The 13,347-nt window shown below is 40.9% G+C and overlaps 1 protein-coding gene across 25 annotated transcripts in view; it reads right to left on the bottom strand.

The window, feature by feature from the left end:
* RBMS3 (RNA binding motif single stranded interacting protein 3) overlaps positions 1-13,347 on the bottom strand; it is a 797,532-nt gene that overhangs the window by 301,273 nt on the left and 482,912 nt on the right. For 6 of the 25 annotated variants that reach the window (XM_086365588.1, XM_086365589.1, XM_086365592.1 and 3 more), the window contains exon 5: positions 1,758-1,860. The exons of the other annotated variants lie outside the window; for them this stretch is intronic. The gene's annotated coding sequence lies outside the window, so the exon portion shown is untranslated. The remainder of the gene's footprint in view (positions 1-1,757; positions 1,861-13,347) is intronic. 25 annotated transcript variants of the gene reach the window in all.

Raw genomic sequence — 13,347 nt, 5'->3', positions numbered from 1 at the left:
CTAGGCAGTAGATTGGCAAGAGTTACCATCATCAGTCTGCAAATGAGAAAATCGATTCTGATATTTTAAGAAGGGTACCAAACACACATGGCAAGTAAGTGAATAAATGACATCATCAGTGATATTTTTGATGTTGATCAAGATCAAGATAGTACCCTTTGTTCTACAGTACGCCAATTCTCGGGATTGCCAATAAATATTGCTATTCAATGGATCTCACTAGTAGAATGAAAAGTCAATGTGGAAACAAAGGTGCAATTGCTTTTCTTTAAAATTTATTTAATTGGAGGATAATTAAAATATTGTGATAGTATTACTTTTTAATGGACGAGCTTATTTTAAATACTACAGCAATTAAAAAATTAATAATAATAAAAACAAAGTGTTTTCCCTTTCCCCAAAAACAAAAACATGGAGTCAGAGCCTCTTGAATTAACACGCTGCCCTTAAAGGTATCAGAGGTTTTAGAATTAGTTTCACACTAACTTTGCACACAAATGTTCTTACCCTTCTAGTAACGTCATCAGCCTGTTTGATGCATGGTCTAGGAGTTCAGCTCCTCTCGGCAAGATCTGGAGGAAACCAGCCATTCTGGATATACTTCTCTGATGATTCATTTCATCTGCTACCTGGACTGAGCCACAGGATGCTCAGAGAATTGGTCAGGCATTGTTCTAAATCTAGCTGTGAGAGTGCTTCCTGAATGACGTTAACATTTAAACTAATTTGTTTACTGAATAAAACACATAACCCCCTCTAATGTGAGTGGGCCTCCTCTAATCGCTGAAGATCTGAAAAAGGCTGATCCTCCCTCAGGTTTAGTTCGACCACCTTCAAGCTGGGACCCTATTTCTTTCCTGCCTCTGAACTCAAAACTGAAACACTGGCTATTACTGTGTCTCCAGCACAGCTTGCTGACCTCAGATCTTGAGACTCGTCAGCCTCCATAATCAGGCAGATTTCATGAAATACAACTCTTCTCACACACACATACACAGACACACACATACCTTACTGGCTGTTTCTCTAAAGAATCTTAACTAATACAAAGTGTTAATTTTGTCAAATCTGTTTTGCCATAAAAATATGAGAGCAGTCTTAGCTCTGACCTTCACATAGGACCTTCTTGTTCCCTGGCCACAAAAACATGGTCTTGGACCAGGTATAAAGAGAGCCAGAGTCTTCCCTTTTCTCTAGAAGCATCTAATGTATTAGAGACCATTAAAGGGAAAGTAAAGAAAGACTACTAAGAAGTAGGCTTTCACCCCTAAATAGTGCCCAGTAAAGATATCCTCTGTCTTATCTGCTAACCAATGAAGGCGGCTGCCCTCTATTTTCAATTGTCTTCTCCCTCTGCTAAGAGTGAGAAGGTGATTTCTCTTCCCCTGCTCTTACATACTGATGGAGTCGGAGCAGAGCATCCAGCAGTTTTTCCCCCTGAGGCACCAATAAGAACAATTTCCATAAAATAAGAATCAACAAGAACAATTTCCCTAAGGAACACATGTTGCAAAGAAGGATTTCATTATTTCAGATTTCATGTAAGCACAGCATTGGCAATTGGAGTTCTTATCCCCAAGTTCAACTGGGGACACAGGTTAGTTCTGGACAACACACTTAGCAGAGAATGGAAAATCGTGTCCAAGGCTCAGGACAACCTGAACACGGGGTCACGTGTTGCTCTTTAAGGCAGGGGTGAGGTGAGCTGTGAAGGGCTAAGTGAGCGCCCTGAGTCTCAGTGACTGAGTCAGAGTTACCTGTGTGTAGTCCTGGGCCAGGCGGGGTCCTGGCTCTGCTTGACTTCTCCCTTCACAGGACCTCCTGAACTCAGCCCAGTATCACCTGATGGGATGGTTTCTCCTGTGAGAAAACGCTAAATTAACATTTTACAATATTGAGCTCTCTCTATAGTTTTATTGTAATGTACTGTTATATCACAAATACGTATGGTTTTGTACTCAGAGTCCTGACGGTCAAGAATGAGAACAGGAAACAAAACTATAGAGAAACAGACTCAATATTGCAAACAAAATACACCCCTTTTCCTCAGTCTCATTCACCTCTCCGATGGGGCTTTTGATGCCATGGGTTTTAGAACAGAATGTCATCACTTGATTTGTGGACAGTGACAACAGTTCTTCTTCAAACGACTGAAATTCTGGAACGGGTATGAATATGGCCATACATTTGCTACAGCACCCTATTCATTTCTTCTGGAATGATCATTACAACACATACACATACAGAATACACGCAAACCATCTCTGTGTCTTCTGCCCAGAACAGCTGAGCCTTGCTGAGGCTCACAGGCATGTTGGGGGCACACACAAATGTGTCGTCGAATGAGGCATAAAGGTGTTAAGGATAAAGGATTCCACTCAAGGGCAACCATTCCCACTGGGCTCAGTGTAAGTGACACCTCAGCGCCTACCACACATGGTGACTACTGCAATCGTGCGACAGGACTCAGGTGGTAATCACTGTGTCCCTTGAGAGTAGTGCATCCTGAAAAAAAATATAGGGTGCTCTGCTAAATCTGAATTTCTGTGTGAAACAACACAAAAGTTTTTAATGTAAGTATAACAGCAAAGGTCAAATCTGACGCAATGTTGGGTCCATTTCTTCTTAATTTAACTTTTTTATTCTATTGTTTTTGCTGCAAGTTAGGGATATTGCCAATAGCCTGAAATATATAGGATTGCCCATTTTCTGACCCTTAAGGGTATAACACTTTTTCATTTGCATAGAGAGAAAAAAAATCACAGAACAGTGAATAACATTTGTTTGTTGGAGGTTTAAAAGAACATCATGACCAGATTTACCAGAACAGCTGCAAGAGCAAAGGATTCTGGCACCAAGAAGTTTGCAACAACCAATCACCCCCCCCTCCCCTCTTAATATAAAACAAGCCCGAGTTCTAACTTGGGTAAGATGGTTCTTTGGGACCCAAGTCCACCATCTTCGCAGGCTGCTAGCTTTCCAATAAAGTCATGATTCCTTGTCCCCACCAACTCATCTCTTGATTTATTGGCTTGTCATACAGCAAGCAGTATGGGCTTAGACTTGGTAACGTAAGTATGTCCCAAATATTCACAGGACACAGTCATACTAAGATAATAATTGCTACAAAGGATTAATATTATTATCAAGTCACATGAATTATTTGTTGTTATAGGATTCATTTTGGGTTTCCCAGGTGGCTTAATGGTAAAGAATCCACCTGCCAATGCAGGAGACTCAGGAGATGTGAGTTTGATCCGTGGGTCAGGAAGATCCCCTGGAAGAGGAGATGGCACCCCACTCCAGTGTTCTTGCCTGGGAAACCCCATGGACAGAGGAGCCTGTGGGCTACTGTCCAGGGGGGTCACAAAGAGTCGGACACAACTGAGCACAGCACACACATGGGATTCATATTATTTTTAAGCTTACTTTGTGCCATACACTAGGCTTTAAAGTTATTGAAATTCATTATGGTTCTCTTCCTTAAAACAGCCCCTGTCTGTCTGTCTGGTTAATGTCCTTATTTTACATGACAGAGCTGAGGTTAAAAGAAGATATTCAATTGTTTAAGGTCACACAGCTGTTAAATCCAAAGATAATTCAAATCCCGATCTATCTGGCTCAGAGACCTGAGATTCCAACAAAAAGCAATGTGTTTAAAGGCTGGTTCATAACTTCTAAGGGATCAAGGTGAAGGAGCCAGCACTGGGTAGATTCCTACAGGCATTCAGTGGAAGCACAATTTACCTTTTTATGAATGGAAATCCTTTCATCCTACTGAGTTTGAGAAAGACCCAAAGGTAGTTCTGTTTTCAAGGCTGGCATAACAAAAATTTCTCATGTTCCTAAGAAAAACACACCTGACTAGTTTTCTTCTAACCTCTATTACATGAGGATACATCTTCAAACTATATGCTTTACATAGAGGGAGTGAAAAAATGACAGCTTGATACGTGAAATGTTGCTGTTACATAGCTGTTTTGCTCGAATCTACTTGTATTCCAAAATTGTCCAATGTAAATTTCACAGGAAACTGGTTTTGTAAAGCCATGCACATGTCACATGGAATAGAGAAAGAGGATGCTTTCGGTTCTACACCAGTACCTTCTTTAAGAAAACAAACTCAGCTGTACATGTAAATCCTGTCAGTCTAAGTGAAGGATGGCATATCCCAGGTTTATTTAGTCTGTCTTTCTGAAGACAGCCTGAGAAGACTGCAGAACTTCTGGTGCCCTGAGACCCTTAAGAATACCGTGGAGAAAGTCTGTGCGTGTGTGTGACCATGACAACTGATGTATCACTATTTGCAGGGAGAAGGAAGTCATCTGGATGCTACCAGCTTGTTTCATTTCGTGTATTTCTGGTATTAAAATCATGAGCTTGGTAGAAAAACAGCAAGCAAGATGTACACAGAGGGTTGTAGGTGTTCAAAGGAGATAAACCATTTTACTTTTGAAACCTATTAACTTCCATCACCAATGCCAGCTTTTTTTGGCACATAAATTAATTGTAATTTTCTTGAAATATATCACTGGGAAAGTGATCAGTCTTATTCTTACTGTGACTCAACACTGAGTTAAAAGGATGCCACCAAGACTTCCTGGAAGATGGACAAAAAAGGCACACATAAATCTGTTTCTCCCCAGTTCTACGGAATCCTGGGCTCCGGGCCAGCACACCTGAAGAACTGGGGGCTCTCAGGGACACAGTACAGATGCCAGCCAAAGCCACTTGTGGATTTACATATCTTGACTCAAGGCACTTTACTAAACAGCCCATCCTCTTATATTTTATACCATTCCTATCGACTGTTCGGCTTCCGAGGTGGCTCAGTGGTAAAGAGCCTGCCTGCCAATGTGGGAGATATAAGAGACTTGGGTTTAATCCCTGGATCAGGAAGATCCCCTGGAGAAGGAAATAGCAACCCACTCCAGTATTCTGAAGTCCCACGGACAGAGGAGCCTGGTGGGCTGCAGTCCTTGGGGTCACAAAGAGTTGGACAGGACTGAGCATGCATGTGCACACACACACACACACGCACACGCACACACACTGTTCACTCACTCACTCATCAAACATTTGTCTAGTCTGTATCAGTCACTGAGCTAAATCCTGACAACAGAGACACGATGGGCATGTTCCTTGCCTGCCATAGAGAGCTCAGACTTATGGACAGTGTACAACTAAGTCTCAATAAGAAAAGCTATTTCCCATTAGTGGACACATGAGTGCAACCAAGAATGGAGACATCTGCCTCCTATACTCTTACTCTCCATAACATGAAATTCTGTTTTCCTCAATATGGTGATCAGACAGTCTAAATTACTTCTAAATGGTGTTTCAGCTACATTATGAACATAAAATTAATTCCTGAAATATATAACACCCTAGGAGATATTAACCACTAAGACAACCAAAATTTTCAACGTGGGTGTAATATTTATATATTTCAATTTTAACAAAAAAATTTACGTATAAACCTTTAGAAAACGTTACGTAGGAATAACCTATAAACAGACAGGGACACAGTGATTCTGGCATTAATGAGTTTTATGACAGTAACTAGTTATCATTTCTCAGCAAATTTCCTGAACTGTAAAATAGAAATAATAACTAATAACTTCAGAGAGTTATCATGAGAATTCAATGACACAATATACTAAAAATTTAGGGGAGTTCCAGACACATAGTAGAAACTCTGTAACTCATTATTCTCTCTCTAATTATGAGTAATTATAGAAATAAAGGCATTTAGGACATTGTAGAAGGAGAGTTACGAACTAAATGTAAGTCATGTTCATAAAACAGCAATTACTGCTATTTAGAATCTGTCCCATTGCATTTCTCATGGGTGCAAACTTACCAGACCTTATATTAAATTACATAGAGGTGGACATATTAAACTGATGATGAGATTCTTAAAATGTGGCCACTGGATCAGCAGGAGAATCTAGAAATGCATCGCAGGGGGAAACAACACTGTACTTATCATTTATGAGCTAAAAAGATTAATGATTTATTACTAGGCTCATTAATCAAAACTGTGTGGCTTTTTTTTTAAGGAGCAATTCCGCTGTTCAAGTCAATTAGCCCACCAAAGCTATTACACCAAAGAAGCTGCAATGCTATTCAGACTTCCCCAGGAGTATGTGGAGTATAAAATAAATGCTATTATTCAGAAGATACCGAATTGCTAAGCTTCTTAAATTCATACAATTGGGAACCTGCAGTACATTAACATGCTGAAACTCATTAAGAGTCTTTTTTCTCCCCAGCTTTAGAGTCATTGGCATTCTCAGCACAGTAAGAACAATACCGTGCTCCAGGCCTCCAAGGGGAGAATGCCTTGTGCTCCTCCAGCTCCACTTCAGGGCATCACTGGGGCAGCAGGGGTGCCCGTCCTTTGAGAGGGTGGCAGCTTCTGTTGGATGACCCTAACTCCTAGACAGGACTGCAGGGCTGGATCACACTGTGTGTGGAAGAGGAGAGGAAAAGGAGTAGCAGATTTACAGCATCATTTATCTTTCCCTTGTTCAAGCTCTATTTAAAACATTCCAGAATAAATATGCAAAATGTGAGTAAGGATTTAACCCATCAGTTAGAATCTATGAGGCTCTTCTTTTTTTTCTTTTAATTGAAGTATAGTTGATTTACAATGTTGTGTTTGAGGTGTAGAGCAAAGTGATTCAGATATGTATAACATATATATATATATATATGTGGTATACATATGTGTGTGTGTGTGTGTGTGTGTGTATAAAACCTATAGTGTGGACTTCCCTGATAGCTGAGCTGATAAAGAATCCACCTGCAATGCAGGAGACTCAAGTTTGATTACTGGGTCAGGAAGTTACCCTTGAGAAGGGATAGACCACCCACTTTAGTATTCTTGGGCTTCCCTGGTGGTTCAGATGGTAAAGAATCCACCTGCAGTGTGAGAGACCTAAGTTCAATCCTTGGGTTGGGAAGATCTCCTGGAGAAGGGCTACACACTTCAGTATTGTGGCCTAGAGAATTCCATGGACTGTAGAGTCCATGGGGTCACAAAGAGTCGAACACGACTGAGCAACTTACACTTCAACCTATACAGTAGGCCCTTGTTGGTTATCAAGTTTTTATATGGTAGTGTGTATCTGTTAATGGCAAACTCTCACTTGATCCCTCCTTCCCTTTCCCCTTGGATAAGCATAAGTTTGATTTCTGTATCTGTGGGCCTCTCTATGTTTTGTGAATGTTAAGTTCATTTCTGTCATTTTATTTTAGATCCCACATATAAGCATTATCATATGATATCTGTCTTTCTCTAACTGGCTTACTTCACTAGGTATGACCATCTCTATGTCCATCCAGGTTGCTGCAAAGGGTATTATGTCATTCTTTTTATAGAACTGTGGTGATGGAGAAGACTCTTGAGAGTCCCTTGGACTGCAAGGAGATCCAACCAGTCCATTCTAAAGGAGATCAGCCCTGGGATTTCTTTGGAAGGAATGATGCTAAAGCTGAAACTCCAGTACTTTGGCCACCTCATGCAAAGAGTTAACTCATTGGAAAAGACTCTGATGCTGGGAGGGATTGGGGGCAGGAGGAGAAGGGGATGACAGAGGATGAGATGGCTGGATGGCATCACTGACTCGATGGACATGAGGCTGAGTGAACTCCGGGAGTTGGTGATGGACACGGAGGCCTGGCGTGCTGCGATTCATGGGGTCGAAAAGAGTCGGACACGACTGAGCGACTGAATTGATTTTGAGTTGAGGAACTGTACATAATCCCAAAGAATTTCCCTCCAAATCTCAAAGAATTTCCCCTGAAAGGTTAGTAATCACAAGGGGAAAATGGTAACTTATCCATGGCGATACCTTTCAGACAACATCTTAGGATCAGTTCCATCGCCGACATGGCACGCGTGGACACCATGTGCCCCTCCCTCCTGGGTGATGATCAGAGGACAGGAGTGCTCTGTGGCTTTTGTTCCAACAGTGCAAGCCTGAGTGCACTCACCGGAAAGCATCAGGCACACGTAAGTTGAGAGACATTCAATATACAGTAACTGGTCTATAATCTTTTTAAAAAAATTAAGATGAAGAAAGACTGAAGAAGAACCAGAGATTCAGTTCAGTTCAGTCGCTCAGTCGCATCTGACTCTTTGCGACCCCATGAATCCCAGCAGTTCAGGCCTCCCTGTCCATCACCAACTCCCGGAGTTCACCCAAACTCATGTCCATCGAGTCGGTGATGCCATCCAGCCTTCTCATCCTCTGTTGTCCCCTTCTCCTCCTGCTCCCAATCCCTCCCAGCATCACGGTCTTTTCCAATGAGTCAACTCTTCGCACGAGGTGGCCAAAGTATCGGAGTTTCAGCCTCAGCTTCAGTCCTTCAAATGAATACCCAGGACTGGTCTCCATTCAGATGGACTGGTTGGATCTTCTTGCAGTCCAAGGGACTATCCCCATGGAAAAAAAATGCAAAATAGCAAAATGGTTGTCTGAGGAGGCCTTACAAATAGCTGTGAAAAGAAGAGAAGTAAAAAGCAAAGGAGAAAGGAAAGATATTCCCATTTGAATGCAGAGTTCCAAAGAATAGCAAGGAGAGATAAGAAAGCCTTCTTCAGCCATCAGTGCAAAGAAATAGAGGAAAACAACAGAATGGGAAAGACTAGAGATCTCTTCAAGAAAATTAGAGATACCAAGGGAACATTTCATGTAAAGATGGGCTCGATAAAGGACAGAAATGCTATGGACCTAACAGAAGCAGAAGATATTAAGAAGAGATGGCAAGAATACACAGAAGAACTGCATAAAAAAATTCTTCACAACCCAGATAATCATGATGGTGTGATCATTCACCTAGAGCCAGACATCCTGGAATGTGAAGTCAAGTGGGCCTTAGAAAGCATCACTACGAACAAAGCTAGTGGAGGTGATGGAATTCCAGTTGAGCTATTTCAAATCCTGAAAGATGATGCTGTGAAAGTGCTATACTCAATATGCCAGCAAATTTGGAAAACTGAGCAGTGGCAACAGGACTGGAAAAGGTTAGTTTTCATTCCAATCCCAAAGAAAGGCACTGCCAAAGAATGCTCAAACTACCACACAATTGCACTCCTCTCACACAGTGGTAAAGTAATGCTCAAAATTCTCCAAGCCAGGCTACAGCAATACATGAACTGTGAACTTCCAGATGTCCAAGCTGGTTTTAGAAAAGGCAGTGGAACCTGAGATCAAATTGCCAACATCCGCTGGATCATCGAAAAAGCAAGAGAGTTCCATAAAAACCAGAGATTAAAGGACACTAAAAAGATATGACAGGTCCACATAAGGACTCACACTGGATTGAATCCTGGCTCCTGGTCTGATAAAATGCTTGCTAATCATAAAAGAGTTTATTGAGACTTTATAGACATTTTTAGTGTATCAGTGTTAATTTTCTGATTTTGATCATTTTACTGGGTATGAATGTTCTTGTTCTTAGGAGGTATACTGAAGTATTTATGGACATCAGGGCACCAAGTGTGTAACTCAGTGTCAAATATCTTACAATGATACTAATGCTACATATATATATATATATATATATATATATATAGAGAGAGAGAGAGAGAGAGAGAGAGAGAGAGAGGAAATGATAAAGCACAAGTGGGAAACGTTGAATATGTGGAAAATCTAGGTGGAAAGTGTTATGCGATTCGTGTAACTTTTTGGTAACTTTAAAATTCTTTGAAAATAAAACTTAAGACAACTGTAAAAGTAAAATAAACCAGCTATTAGTCTACATACATAAAATCTGAAATTAGAAATATTCATAAGTACTTCACCTTACCAAAGAATCAGAAGGCAGGATATATTCTTTGTCTTGCATTCAAACTGCACTCTCCCAAGATAAAAAGAGCAAAAAACATGCAATTCAGCATTTGTTCCCCTTAATACCATGTGATTCTTATAATTAAGAAACCATGGACAGCACCTATCTTTTGGAATTATATGTATACTCCTAGCTCCTGCTATCCAAGGAAAGAATTTAGTAAAATGTCTGCCTAGGAGATTGAACAGAGAGAATGAAGATGGAGGTTCAAACTGAATCCCTGGTCTCTAGAAACAATAGAGCATAAAAGAACAGCCAGATAAATTCTCTTTAAAGGCAGACATAATTCTTTTCCCACACCACCATCTCTCCATGACCCTGGCAGATTTTCATCCCATAGAGTAGGCCACACATACACCGTCAGGACGCTTCCCTCATTGGCAGACACAAAGCGGATGCTGTTGAGAGTCTGTAGCCCAAGACACAACAGAGGAAAAGGCAATGATTGCTACAGTTATGCATAGGTCACTGATTTTGAAATGAGGCACTGTTGCCTGTCAGGAGACACCTGGCAATATATGGAAACATTTTTACTTGCCATGATGGGCAGAAAGGAAGCTGCTATTGGTTTCCAGTAACATATAAGAAAGCCCTCCACAACAAAGAATGTTCTGTGCGTGACAGTATCTATTATGTCAAACTTGAGACACCCTAGTACAAACCCCTTTAAAGTGGGGGAAAATATATATATATATATATACACAGGGCATAAATACACTGTTAGTACATATCTATCACTATGTATCATAATATATCTTATACAAATATACATAAGACTCCTAGTGTTGATTTAGTTACTTTTATTAAGAACTTAAAATTATGTTTAAATATTTAATCAATTATGTATGTCTATATTATCTGTTTATAGCTCCAATACAAATAATAAACCAAGAGCATTATAAAACGACATAAAATTGGGACTTGGTTGGTGGGCCGGTGGCTAAGACTTCACACTCCCAACGCAGGGGGCCTGAGCTCCCTGGCCAGGGAACTAGATCCCACGTGCTGTAACAGCCTACAGGCTGCAACTAGAGAAGCCAGGCACGGCAATGAAGACCCAGCCCAGACAAAAGAAATACATTTAAAAAGTGAAATGGCATAAAAGCCAAGTTTCATGACCACTGCCATTTAATTAAAACATTAACGTGATATCATGGAGGATGTCATTTTGCCAAATCTAAATTGCCACTTGCTGTGTGGGCATGTGACTGCCTGCAGCAGGTATTTTGAAGTTCATGGACTATGTTATTTTTGCCATGTGACAGCATGCTTTCCCATCACTTTTCTCTACTTAAATTGCTATGAAACCTTCATCTGAGCATGGTTTGCCAGGCTAACAGTTTTCATTTGGCCTAAAAGCGTCATTTACTTGTCACGTCTGCCTCGTTTTCTCCTCATTAGCCCCAGACAATGACAGTAGGTCTCCTTGGCACCGTGCAATTATAGACACAAACACATACACAGGCAGGGCATCAGCTGGTCAACCAGATGACCTCGAATATGCTTTCATAATCATTTCAAAGATTGTTATAGACAGGAAAATCCCAGATTTATGAATTCTCATAGGAAATTCATGAAGACTTAAATATATTTCCACAAACTCCAGTGAGAAAGACGCTGTATGATGAAATGTTAGCAGGGATTTCCAAGGCTGATTTGGTTTCAGATGCATAAACAGGTACGCATTATATTACATACACACGCACATGCACACACACACACACTCTCTAATTATGGACTAGTGAGTTCACTTGCTTGAATGTCTCCTTGCCATTTGAAAGAAGGATACTTCTCTCATAGGTTTATTACGAGGATTAAATGAGACTTCACAGAGGTTAATATCTATCTAACTGCTGCACCTAAGCTGCTGCACACATTCACTGAATGCCATCCTCTATTTTCTTCTTAAGTAAATGAGAAACAAAATTGTTACACGCGTAAACAAAATAAAATTAAGCTTAACTTGAGGGAACAGGTAACTGGATCAATTTCAGAAACTTACATTAAGGAGCACACTAAATCAAAATGTATCTATTTATAGGTAATGGCATTTCACTTATTATTAATAGCTCTTCTGTGAAAACTGCCTGCTTTAGCAGAGAGGAAATCAGAAATCAAAAAAGATAGGTAGGAAGGGCAGCAAGGACAGGAATCACGGCTTCCTCTGAGTTTTCTTTTTCCTTTCCACCACTGTTTCCTTATGAGCCTTTAACACAATGGCAGATTAGAACTTACAATAAAATAGGATAAGATTATAAAGAAAGGATTGGTGCATATCAGATAAACTGAAAAAATTACAAAACTCATAGAATTCAAAACATTTTCCAGGCAGGCAGAAAGGCCAAGTTCCTCAGCAGGAAAGCACTTTCTGTGCCCAAGGAGAGGGGCCAGCATGGCTGGGGCACAGTGAGCTGAGGGAGGGGCAGAAAGGCACCTTGGAAAGGTGGGCAGGACCCAGACCAAGCAGGGCACTGAGAACGCGCTGAGGCTACGTAATGGGACCAACGATTTTCTTCTTTTTTAAAAAATTATTTTATATTGGAGTACAGTTGATTTACAATCTTTGGTTAAGTTTCTGCTGCACAGCAAAGTGAATCAGCTATGCATAAACATATATCCACTCGGATTTCCTTCCCATTTAGGTCACCAGGGAGCGCTGAGTAGAGTCCCCTGTGCTGTGCAGCAGGTTCTCATCATCTCTGAATATTCTTTGGAAGGACTGATGCTGAAGTTGAAGCTCCAATACTTTGGCCACCTGATGTGAAGAACTGACTCACTGGAAAAGATTCAGATGCTGGGAAAGATTGAGGGCAGGAGGACAAGGGGACGACAGAGGATGAGATGGCTGGATGGCATCATCGACTCGATGGACATGAGTCTGGGTAAATTCCAGGAGTTGGTGATGGACAGAGAGGCCTGGCGTGCTGCAGTCCATGGGGTCGCAAAGAGTCAGACACAACTGAGCGACTGAACTGAACTGATAACGAGATCTAGACAGGTTACCATCAACTGGCCCTGCCACGACATTGCGTCTCTGTGTCTCCTTCATTCTGAAGCTTGCACTGAGATCACTGAATCTCATGCCTCGTGTTCGTGAGGTGAGAGGACTCTAAAAGTCCAAGCCTCATGTTCCTATGCAGTCCTAGTAGGTCCACAGACCTATTCCTGTATACACTGACAAATAGTGTTTATGGTACAGAATGTCCAAGGATTTTTAAATATCAGCAATTTAGTAGTTCTGATTCAAAAGCTACCAATCCATGAAGAGACCCCCAAAACTGGAGCTCTTGATTTTGTCATCATTTCATTTCCATGATAGTAACTGACAATTTACATTGTAACAATACTTGGTATGAAGACAAGGGAAAAGGGGAAATGTGATTATTATAGAAATGAACACCTAACACAATGTAGAGCTGAACAAAATATCCTCGACTGGAAGTGAAGAGAAAGAGCGTGGCAAAAGCTAAACAGAATCGCAATCGC

Source organism: Bos grunniens, chromosome 22 (assembly GCF_055505025.1).
Source record: "Bos grunniens cultivar Pamir isolate PY7600 chromosome 22, Bosgru_T2T1.0, whole genome shotgun sequence".
NCBI classification, from domain to species: Eukaryota; Metazoa; Chordata; class Mammalia; order Artiodactyla; family Bovidae; genus Bos; species Bos grunniens.
Note: the sequence above shows the minus strand (reverse complement) of the source record. Positions and strands in the feature narration are given on the sequence as shown.